This window comes from Pongo pygmaeus, chromosome Y (assembly GCF_028885625.2).
Source record: "Pongo pygmaeus isolate AG05252 chromosome Y, NHGRI_mPonPyg2-v2.0_pri, whole genome shotgun sequence".
Classification (NCBI taxonomy): Eukaryota; Metazoa; Chordata; class Mammalia; order Primates; family Hominidae; genus Pongo; species Pongo pygmaeus.
This window is the reverse complement of record NC_072397.2, coordinates 27,418,957-27,429,016: the sequence shown is the minus strand read 5'-3', so window position 1 is coordinate 27,429,016 and position 10,060 is coordinate 27,418,957.

The window sequence follows — 10,060 nt, the reverse complement described above, 5'->3', positions numbered from 1 at the left end:
TCACAGATAGTATCTTTCCCATCATTATGGCTGGACATTTGATGTTTTAGTATAAGTCTCAGTGGATTGAGAAATGTCCCTTCACAGATTCTACAAAAATAATGTTTCCAACCTGCTGACTCAAAAGAAAGGTTTAATTATGTGAGCTGAATCCAGAAATCACAAAACAGTTTCACAAATAATTATTTCTAGTTTTTGTGACTGAATATTGGGTTTTGCACTATAAGCCTCACTGTGCTCAAAATGTCCCTTTATATATTCTACAAAAAGAGTATTTGCAAGCTGCTGATTCAAAAGTAAAGTTTAACTCTGTGAGCTGTTTGCACATATGACAAAGCATTTTCACAGATAGCTTCTTTCTAGTTTTTATCTAGTAAATTTCAGTGTTTCACCATAGGCCTTACTGCACTGGGAAATGTCCCTTTGCCGATTCTACATAAACCGTGTTTCCAAACTGCTGAATCAAAAGAAATGTTCAAATCTGTGAGGTGAACCCACACATCACAAAGCAGTTTCACATATAGCTTCTTTTTAGTTTTTAATCAAGAAATATTCAGTTTTTCACTATAGGTCATAATGACCTTTGAAATGCAGCTTTGTGGATCCTACAAAAGAGTGTTTTCAAACTCCTGAAGCAAAAGAAAGATTTAAGCCTGTGAGCTGAATGCCCACATCACAAGGAAATTTCACAGATCAGATGTTTCTTGCTAGTTTTTATCAAGGGATATTCTATTTTTCACCATGGGTCTTAATGTCCTATGAAATACCACTTCACAAATTCTACAAAAACAGTATTTCCAACCTGCTTAATCAAAAGAAAGATTTCATCCTGTGAGATGAATCCACACATCACAAAGCAGTACTACAGATACATTTTTTCCAGTTTTTCATGTGAGATATTCAGATTTTCACTGTAGGCCTCACTGTGTTCCAAAATGTCCCTTTGTAGATTTTTCAAACAGACTGTTTCCAAACAGGGGAATCAAAAGTAACGTTAGCACTGTGAGCTGAATACACACAGAGCAAAGAAACTTCAAGATAGCTTCTTTCTAGTTTTTATTATGTCATATTTAGTTTTTCCCTGTAGACCTCAGTTACCTTTGTAATGTCCCTTTACAGATTCTACAAAGAGTTTCCAACCTGCAGAAGCAAAAGAAAGATGAATGGACCCATCACAAAGCAGTTTCATGATAGATTTTTCTGGTTTTTATCATGGGATATGCATTTTTTCACCATAGGCCTCACTGCACTGTGACATCTCCATTTGCTGATTGTACAAAAAGAGTTTTTCTAAACTGCTTAATCAAAAGAAAAGTTTAAATCTGTGAGATGAATGTACACTTCATAAAGCAGTTTCCCAGATAGCTTTTTTCTATTTTTTATCACAGGATATTAGGTTATTCATTAAAGGCCTCAGGGACTTCTGAAATATTTCTTCACAGATTCTACATAAAGAGTGCTTCAAAACTACTGAATCAAATAAAAAGTTTAACTGCATGAGGTGAATCCACACATTGCAAAGCTGTTTCACAGATAGCTTCTTTCTAAATTGTATTGTGAGATATTCAACATTTTACTATAGGTCTCAGTGAGGTGTGAAATGTCCCTTGGTAGATTCCAGAAAAAATTGTTTCTAACCTGCTGAATCAAAGATAGGTTTAACTTATCAGCTGAATTCACACCTCAGAAAGTGGATTCACAGACATCTTTCCCATTTTTATGGCTTGATATTCTGTGTTTTACTATAGGCCTCAGTGGTTTGAGAAAATTTCCTTAGCAGATTCTACAAAAATAGTTGTTTACAACCTGCCTAATCAAAAGAAAGGTTTCACTCTGTGAGCTGAATCCACCCATCACAAAGCAGTTTCCTATATAGCTTCTTTTTATTCTTTATCAAAGGATATTCTGTTTTTCACTATAGGCCTCAATGCCCTTTGAAGTGTTCTGATGCACAATCTACAAAAAGAATGTTTCCAAACTGCTGAATCAAAAGTAAGGTTTACCTCTGTATGCTGAATGCACACATCACAAAACAGTTTCACAAGCAGCTTCTTTCTACTTTTTATTTCAAGATATTCAGTTTTTCACTATAGGTCTCTGTGGGCTCAGAAATCTCACTTTGCAAATTCTACAAAAAGAGAGTTTCCAAACTGTTAAATCCAAAGTAAGGTTTAACTGTGAAGTGCATGCACACATCACAAAATAGGTTCACAAATAGCTCCTTTCTTGTTTTTATTTTGGAATATTCTCTTTTTCACTTAATCCCTCAATGGGTTTTAAATTCTCCCGTTGGAGATTCTGCAAAAAGAGTGTTTTTAAACTGCTGAATCAAAAGAAAGGATTAACTTTGTAAGTTGAATGCAGACATCACAAAGCAGCTTCTCAGATAGCTTCTTTCTAGCTTTTATCGTGGGATATGTCCAAACTGATGAATCAAAAGAAAAGTTTCACTCTGTGAGCTGAATCCACACATTACAAAGCAGTTTCACGTATAGCTTCTTTCTAGTTTTTATCATGAGATATTTGGTTTTTTACTATATGCCTCCATGCCCTCCAAATTTCCGTTTTGCATATTCTACAAAAAGAGACTTTCCAATCTTCACTATATGTTTCAGTGGACTGAAATGTTCCCTGGCTGATTCCACAAAAAGTATGTTTCCAAATTGCTTAATCAAAAGAAATGTTCAACCCTGAAAGCTGAATCCACACATGAGAAAGCAGTTTCACAGATAGACTCTTGTTTTTATTTTAGGACATACATTTTTTCACTATAGGCCTCAGTGCACACACAAATGTTTCTTTGCGGATACTCTAAGAGGAATATTTTCAAACTGTTGAATCAAATGTTACATTGAACAATGTGAGCTGAATGTGTATGTCACAAAGCAGTTTCACCAATAGCTTCTTTCTATATTTTATTTCAGAATATTCAGTTTTTCACTATAGGCCACACTGGGGTCTGCAATGTCACTTTGCAGATTCTACAAAAAGAGTGTTTCCAAAATTCTGAATCAAAATAAGGTTGAAATCTTTGACATTAATGTACACATCACAAAGCAGTTTCACAAACAGCTTCTTGCTAGTTTTTCTTTTGTGATCTGTGTTTCACTGTAGGCCTTATGGTACCCCAAAATGTCCCTTTGTAGATTCTAGAAAAAGTGTTTCCAATCTGCTGAATCAAAAGAAAGGTTTCACTCTGTGAACTGAATGCACCCTTCACAAAGCAGTTTGGCAGGTAGATTCTTTCTAGGATGTTTTATTTTGGGATGTTTGGTTTTTCACTTTTAGGTCTCAGAGGGCTCAGAAATGTCCCTTTGCATATTCTACAAAAAGAGTGTTTTGAAACTACTGAATCAAAAGTAAGGTTTAACTCTGTGAACTGCATGTGCACATCACAAAATAGGTTCACAAATAACTTCTTTCTTGTTTTTATTTCAGGATATTTGGTTTTTCACTACAGGGCTCTGTGGTCTCTAATCTCTTTGCAGACTCTATAAAGAAACCATTTAAAAACATCTGATTCAAAAGTAAGATTCAACTTTGTGATCTGAATGCACACATCAGGAGCAGTTTCACAAACATCTTCTTTCTAGGTTTTATCTAGAGATATTCAGGTTTTCACTATATGCCTCAAAGAGCTCTGAATCACCCTTTGCAGATTCTGCAAAAAGTGTGTTTCCAAACTGCTAAATCAAACAAAACCTTTCACTCTATGAGCTGAATGCATGCATCACAAAGCAGTTTCAGAGATACTTTCTTCTAGGTTTTTATCATGCTATATTCAGTTTTTCATGATAGGCCTCAATGCCCTCCAAAATGTCCCTCTGCAAATACTATGAAAAGAATGTTTCCAACTTGCTGAATCAAAGGACAGGTTTAGCTCAGTGAGCTCAATTCACACATCACAAAGTAGTTTGATAGATAGCTTTTTTGTAGTTTTTGTCTTGGGATATTCAGTTTTTCACTATATGCCTCAGTGCATTCCCAAATGTCCCTTTGCAGATTCTACATAATAAGGGTTTCCAAACTGCTGAATTAAAAGAAAGGTTTAACTCTGTGAGCTGAATCCACACATCACAAAGCAGTTTCACAAATAGTTGCTTTCTACTTTTTATCAGAATATTTTTCATTTTTCACTATAGTCCTCAATACCCTCATAAATGTACCTTCTCAGATTCTACAAAAAGAGTGTTTCCAAACAGCTGAATTTAAAAAAAGAAAGGTTTAACTCTATGAATTTAATGTGCACATCACAAAGAAGTTTCATTGACAGCTTCTTTCCAGTTTTTATCATGGGATATAGTGTTTTTCAGTACAGGCCTTCTGGGTCTTATAATATCCTTTCGCAGATCCTACAAAAAATGTGTTTTCAAATTGTTGAATCAAATGTAATGCTGTAAAACAAGAATTGAAAGCACACAACACAAAGCAGTTTCACAGATAGCTTCTTTCTAGTTTTTATTTCAGGATATTTGGTTTTTCACTATTTGCCTCAGTGGACTCCTAAATATTGCTTCACAGATTCTACCAAAAGAGTGTTTCCAAACTGCTGAATCAGAAGTAAGCTTTAACTCTCTGAGCTGAATGTATGCATCACAAGCAGTTTCACAAATTGCTTCTTACTAGCTATTTTGGGATATTCTGTTTTTCACTATAGGCCTCACTATTCCCCAAGATGTCACTTTATAGATACTGTAAACAGAGTTTTTCCAATCTGCTGAATCAAAATAAAGGTTTCACTCTGTGAGCTGAATGCACACATCACAAAGCAGTTTCACAGATAGATTATTTTTAGATTTTTTCTTTTTTTGAGATGGAGTCTCACTCTGTCACCCACGCTGGGGGTGCAGAGGATTGATCTTGGCACACAGCAACCTCTGCCACCCTAGTTCATTGATTCTCTGACCTCAACCTACCAAGTAGCTGAGATTTAGGCTCCTGTCACTGTGCCTGGCTAATTTTTGTTTTTATACAAGCAACAGGGTTTCACCATCTTGGCCAGGCTAGTCCTGAACTCTTGACCTCATGATCCACCCACACAGGCATCCCAGAATGCTAGGACTACAGGCAAAAGCCACCATGTCCAGCCGATTTTTTTTCTAGTTTTCATAGTGGCATATTCATTTTTTCAGTATAGACCTCAATGCCCTTTGAAATATCCCTTCACAGATTCTAGAAAAAGAGTGTTCCCAAACTGTTGAATCAAAAGTTAAATTTAATTCTTTGAGCTGGATGCACACATCACAAAGCAGTTTCACAAAAAACTTCTTACTAGTTTGTATTTTGAGATATTCTGTTTTTCACTGCAGGCCTTACTATGCCCCAATATATCACTTTGTAGATTCTACAAAAAAGAATGTTTCCAATGTGCTGAATCAAAACAAAGGCTTAACTCTGTGAGCTAAATGCACACATCACAAAGCAGTTTCACAGATAGCTTCTTACTAGTTTTTAACCTGGGCTTTTCAGTTTTTCACTGCAGACCTCAATACACTCCGAAATGTCTCTTGGTAGAGTCTAAAAATACAATGTTTCCCAACTGCTGAATGAAAACAATGGTTTAGCTCTGTGAGTTGAATGCACGCATCACAAATCAGATTCAGAAATAACTTCTTTATACTTTTTATTGTGGGATAATAAGTTTTTCACTATAGGCTTTACTGCATTCTGAAATGTCTCCCACAGATTCTACAAAAAGAGTGTTGCCAAACTGCTGAATGAAAACAAAAGTTTAAGTCTGTAAACTGAATCCATACCTCACAAAGCAGTTTTACAGAGAGTTTCTTTCAATTGTTTATCAAGGCATATTCAATGTTTCACTATAGGCTTCAATGCCCTCCCAAATATCCCTTTTCTAAATCCACAAAAGGAGTGTTTCCAAACTGCTGAATCAACAGTAAGGTTTAACTCTGTAAGCTAAATGCACACACCAGAAATAAGTTCTATTATAACTTCTTTCTACATTTGTTTCAGGGATATTCATTTTTTCACTATAGGCCTTAATGCACTTTGAAATGTACCTTTGCAGATTCTACAGAAAGAGTGTTTCCAAATAGCTGAATCAAAAGAAAGGTTTAACTCTGAGCTGAATGCATACATCCAAAAGCAATTTCACAGAAAACTTCTTTTTAGTTTTCTATCTAGGGATATTTGGTTTTTCAATATGGGTCTTTCTGCTCTCTGAAATATCCCTCACAGATCCCACAAAAACAGTGTTTCCAACCTGCTGAATCAAAAGATAGATTTAACTCTGTGAGTTGAATGCACACATCACAAAACGATTACACAGATTTCTTCTTTCTAGTTTTTATCATGGAATAATCAGCTTTTCACTGTAGGCCTTACTGTGCACTGAAATGTCCCTTCACTGATTCTACAAAAAGGGTGTTTCAAAACTGCTGAATCAGAAAAAACAGTTTAATTTTGTGAGCTGAATCCACACTTCATAATTCAGTTTCACAGACAGCTACTTTCTAGATTTTATCACTAGATATTCAATTTTTTCCTATTGGCATGGTGGGCTCTGAAATGTCTCTTCTAGATCCTTCAAAAAGAGTGTTTCCCAACTGTGGAATAAAAAGAAAGGTTTCATTCTGTGAGCTGAATGTAGACACCACAAAGCAGTTTCCCAGTTAGCTTCTTTCTGTTTTTATTATGGGATATTCAGTTTTTGACTATAGGCCTAATGGCCTCTGAAATGTGCCTTCTCAGATTCTACAAAAAGAGTACTTCCAAATGTTGAGTCAAAAGAAAGGCTTACACCTGTGATCTGAATACAGACATCACAAAGCAGTTTCACAGATAGATTCTTCCTAATTTTTATCATGGGATATTGGGTTTTTCATTATAGGCCTTAATGTGCTCTGAAATGTCCCTTAGCAGATTCTACAAATAGAGTGTTTCCAGGCTGGTGAATTAAAAGACAGTTTCAACTCTGGAAGCAGAATCCACACATTGCAAAGAAGTTTCACAGATAGTTTCTTGTTAGTTTTTTATCCCAGGCTATTTGCTTTTTCACTATAGGACTCTGTGTCCTCTGAAATATGCCTTTGTAGATTCTACAAGAGATGAGTCCACACACCATGAAGCAGTTTCACAGATAGCTTCTTTCTAGAATTTATCATGGGACATTCGGTTTTTCACTATAGGCCTGATAGCCCTCCAAAATGTTCTTTCACAGATTCTATAAAAAGAGTGTTTCCAAATGGCTGAATCAAAAGTAAGTTTTAATTCTGTGAGCTGAATGCACATATCACAAAGCAGTTTCACAGAGAGCTTCTTTCTAGTTTTTATCTAGGGATATTTGATTTTTCACTATAGGCCTTACTGCACTCCAAAATGCCCTTTTGCAGATTTTACAAAAGAATGTTTCCAAACTGCTGAATGAAAGGAACAATTTAACTTTGTAAGCTGAATCCACACATCACAAAGCAGTTTCTCGGCTAGCTTCTTTCAATATTTTATCACAAGATATTTGATTTTTCACTATAGGCTTAGTGGCCTCGGAAATGCCCCTCACAGATTCTACAAAAAGAATATTTCCAAAATTCTGAATCAAAGGAAAGTTTTAACACTGACCTGAATGCACACAACAAAAAGTAGTTTAACAGATTGCTTCTGTCTTGTTTTTATCACAGTATATTCAGTTTTACACTATAGGCCTTAGTGTGCTCAGAAAAGTCCCTTAGTTGATTCTACAAAAATCATACATAGCATCTTTTTAATTTTTATCTCAAGTTATTTGGTTTTGCACTATCAGCTATACTATGCTTTGAAATATCCATTTGTGCATTCTACAAAGAGTGTTTCTAAACTTTTGAATCAAAAGACAGGTTTAATTCTGTGAGCAGAATCCACACATCACAAAGCAGTTTCACAGATAGCTTCTTTCTAGATTTTAATGGCAAGATATTCGGTTTTTCAATATAGGCCTTTGTGCACTCTGAAATGTCCCTTAGGCGATGCTACAAAAGAGGTTTTTCCAAACTCCTGTGTCAAAACAAAAATACAACTCTGTGATCTGATTCCACACATCACAAAGCAGTTTCACAGATAGCTTCTTTGTAGTTTTTATTGTGAGATATTATGTTTTTCACTATATACCTCACTGTGCTCTGTAATATTTTCTTGCACATTCCACAAAAATAGTGTTTCCAATATGCTAAACCAGAAGAAAGATTTAACTCTGCAAGCTGAGGCCTTTCATAACTAAGCAGTTTCACACAGAGCTTCTTTCTAGTTTCTAATCAAAAGATACTCAGTTTTTCACTACAAACCTCAATGTGCTCTAAAACATCTCTTCTACAAAAAAAGTATCTCCAAAGCCAGGCACAGTGGCTCATGCATGTAACTCCAGCACTTTGGGAGGCCGAGGCACTCAGATCACCTGAGGGCAGGAGTTCAAAACCAGCCTGACCAACATGGAGAAATGCCGTCTCTACTAAAATTACAAAATTAGCCAGGCATGGTGACATATGCTTGTAATCCCAGCTACTAGGGAGGCTGAGGCAGGAGAATCACTTGAGTCTGGGAGACAGAGGTTGCAGTGAGCCGAGATCACACCATTGCAGTCCAGCCTGGGTGACAGAGTGAAACTCCATCTAAAAAAAAAAAAAAATTTGTTTCCAATCTGCTAAATCAAAATATTTACCTTTGTGAGGTAAATGCAGATGCCACATAGCAGTTTCACATAACTTCTTTCTGGTTTTTATCTAGGGATATTCAGTATTTTACCACAGGCCTTACTGCCCTCTGAAATGTCCTTTCACAGTTTCTACAAATACAGTGTTTTCAACCTGCTGAATCAAAAGAAAAGTTTAACTCATCCGAATACACATATCATAAAGCAATTTCACAGATAACTACTTTCTAGTTTTTATCATAGGATATTTGGATTTTCACTATAGACTTATTAGGCTCCAAAATGTCCCTTGTAGAGTCTCCAAAAAAAAAAAAAAATCCAATTCCAAACTACTGAATCAAAAGAAAACTTTAACTTTCTGATGTAAATGCAGACATTACAAAGAAGTTTCACAGAAAGCTTCTTTCTAGTTTCCAACACGAGATAATGTTTTTTTCACAATATGCCTCAATAAACTCTGAAATGTCTCTGCAGCTTCTACAAAAAGTGTGTTTCAAAACTGGTGAGTCAAAAGAAGGGGTTGGCTCTATAAGGTGAATGCAGACATCACAAAGCAGTTTCTCAGAAAACTTGTTTTTTTTTTCAGTTTTTACAAGCAATATTCAGTTTTTCACAAAAGGACTTAATGTGTTCTGAAATGTCTTTTCTCAGATTCTCCAAAGAAGTGTTTCAAGCCTGCTGAATCAAAAGAAAAATTTAACACTGTGAGCTGAATCCAACGTCACAAAGCAGTTTCACAGATACCTTCTTTCTAGATTTTAATGTAAGATGTTAGGTTTTCCACTATAGGCCAAGTTGTCTCTGAAATATCCCTTTGCAGATTTTAGAAAAAGAGTGTTCCCAAACTGCTGAATCAAAAGAAAGGTTTAATTTTGTGAGTTGAATGCAGATATCACAAAACAGTTTCACAGATAATATCTTTTTAGATTCTGTCGTGGGATATTCTGCTGTTCACGGTACATCTTACTGTACTCTGAAATATCTTTTAGCGTATTTCACAAAAGGGGTGCTTCCAATATCTGAATCAAAAGAAAGATTTAACTCTGTGAGCTGAATTGAGATATTCCAAAAGAAGTTTCACAGATAGTTTCTTTAAGATTTTATGATGAAATACTCTGTTTGACCCTATCAGCCTGGTTGTCTCTGAAATATCCCTTTGCAGATTTTTCAAAAAGTGTGTTTCCAAACTGCTGAATCAACAGAAAGGTTTAACTCTGTCAGCTGAATGACATCACAAAGCAGTTGCATAGATAGCTTCTTTTTGTTTTTATTGCAAGATCTTCTGTTTTTTACTATTGGCCTTCCTGTGCACTGAAGTGTCCCTTCACATATTCTAGAAAAAGGGTGTTTCCACTGAACTGAATCAAATGAAAGGCTTAACATTGTGAGCTGAATACACACATCACAAAGCATTTTCAC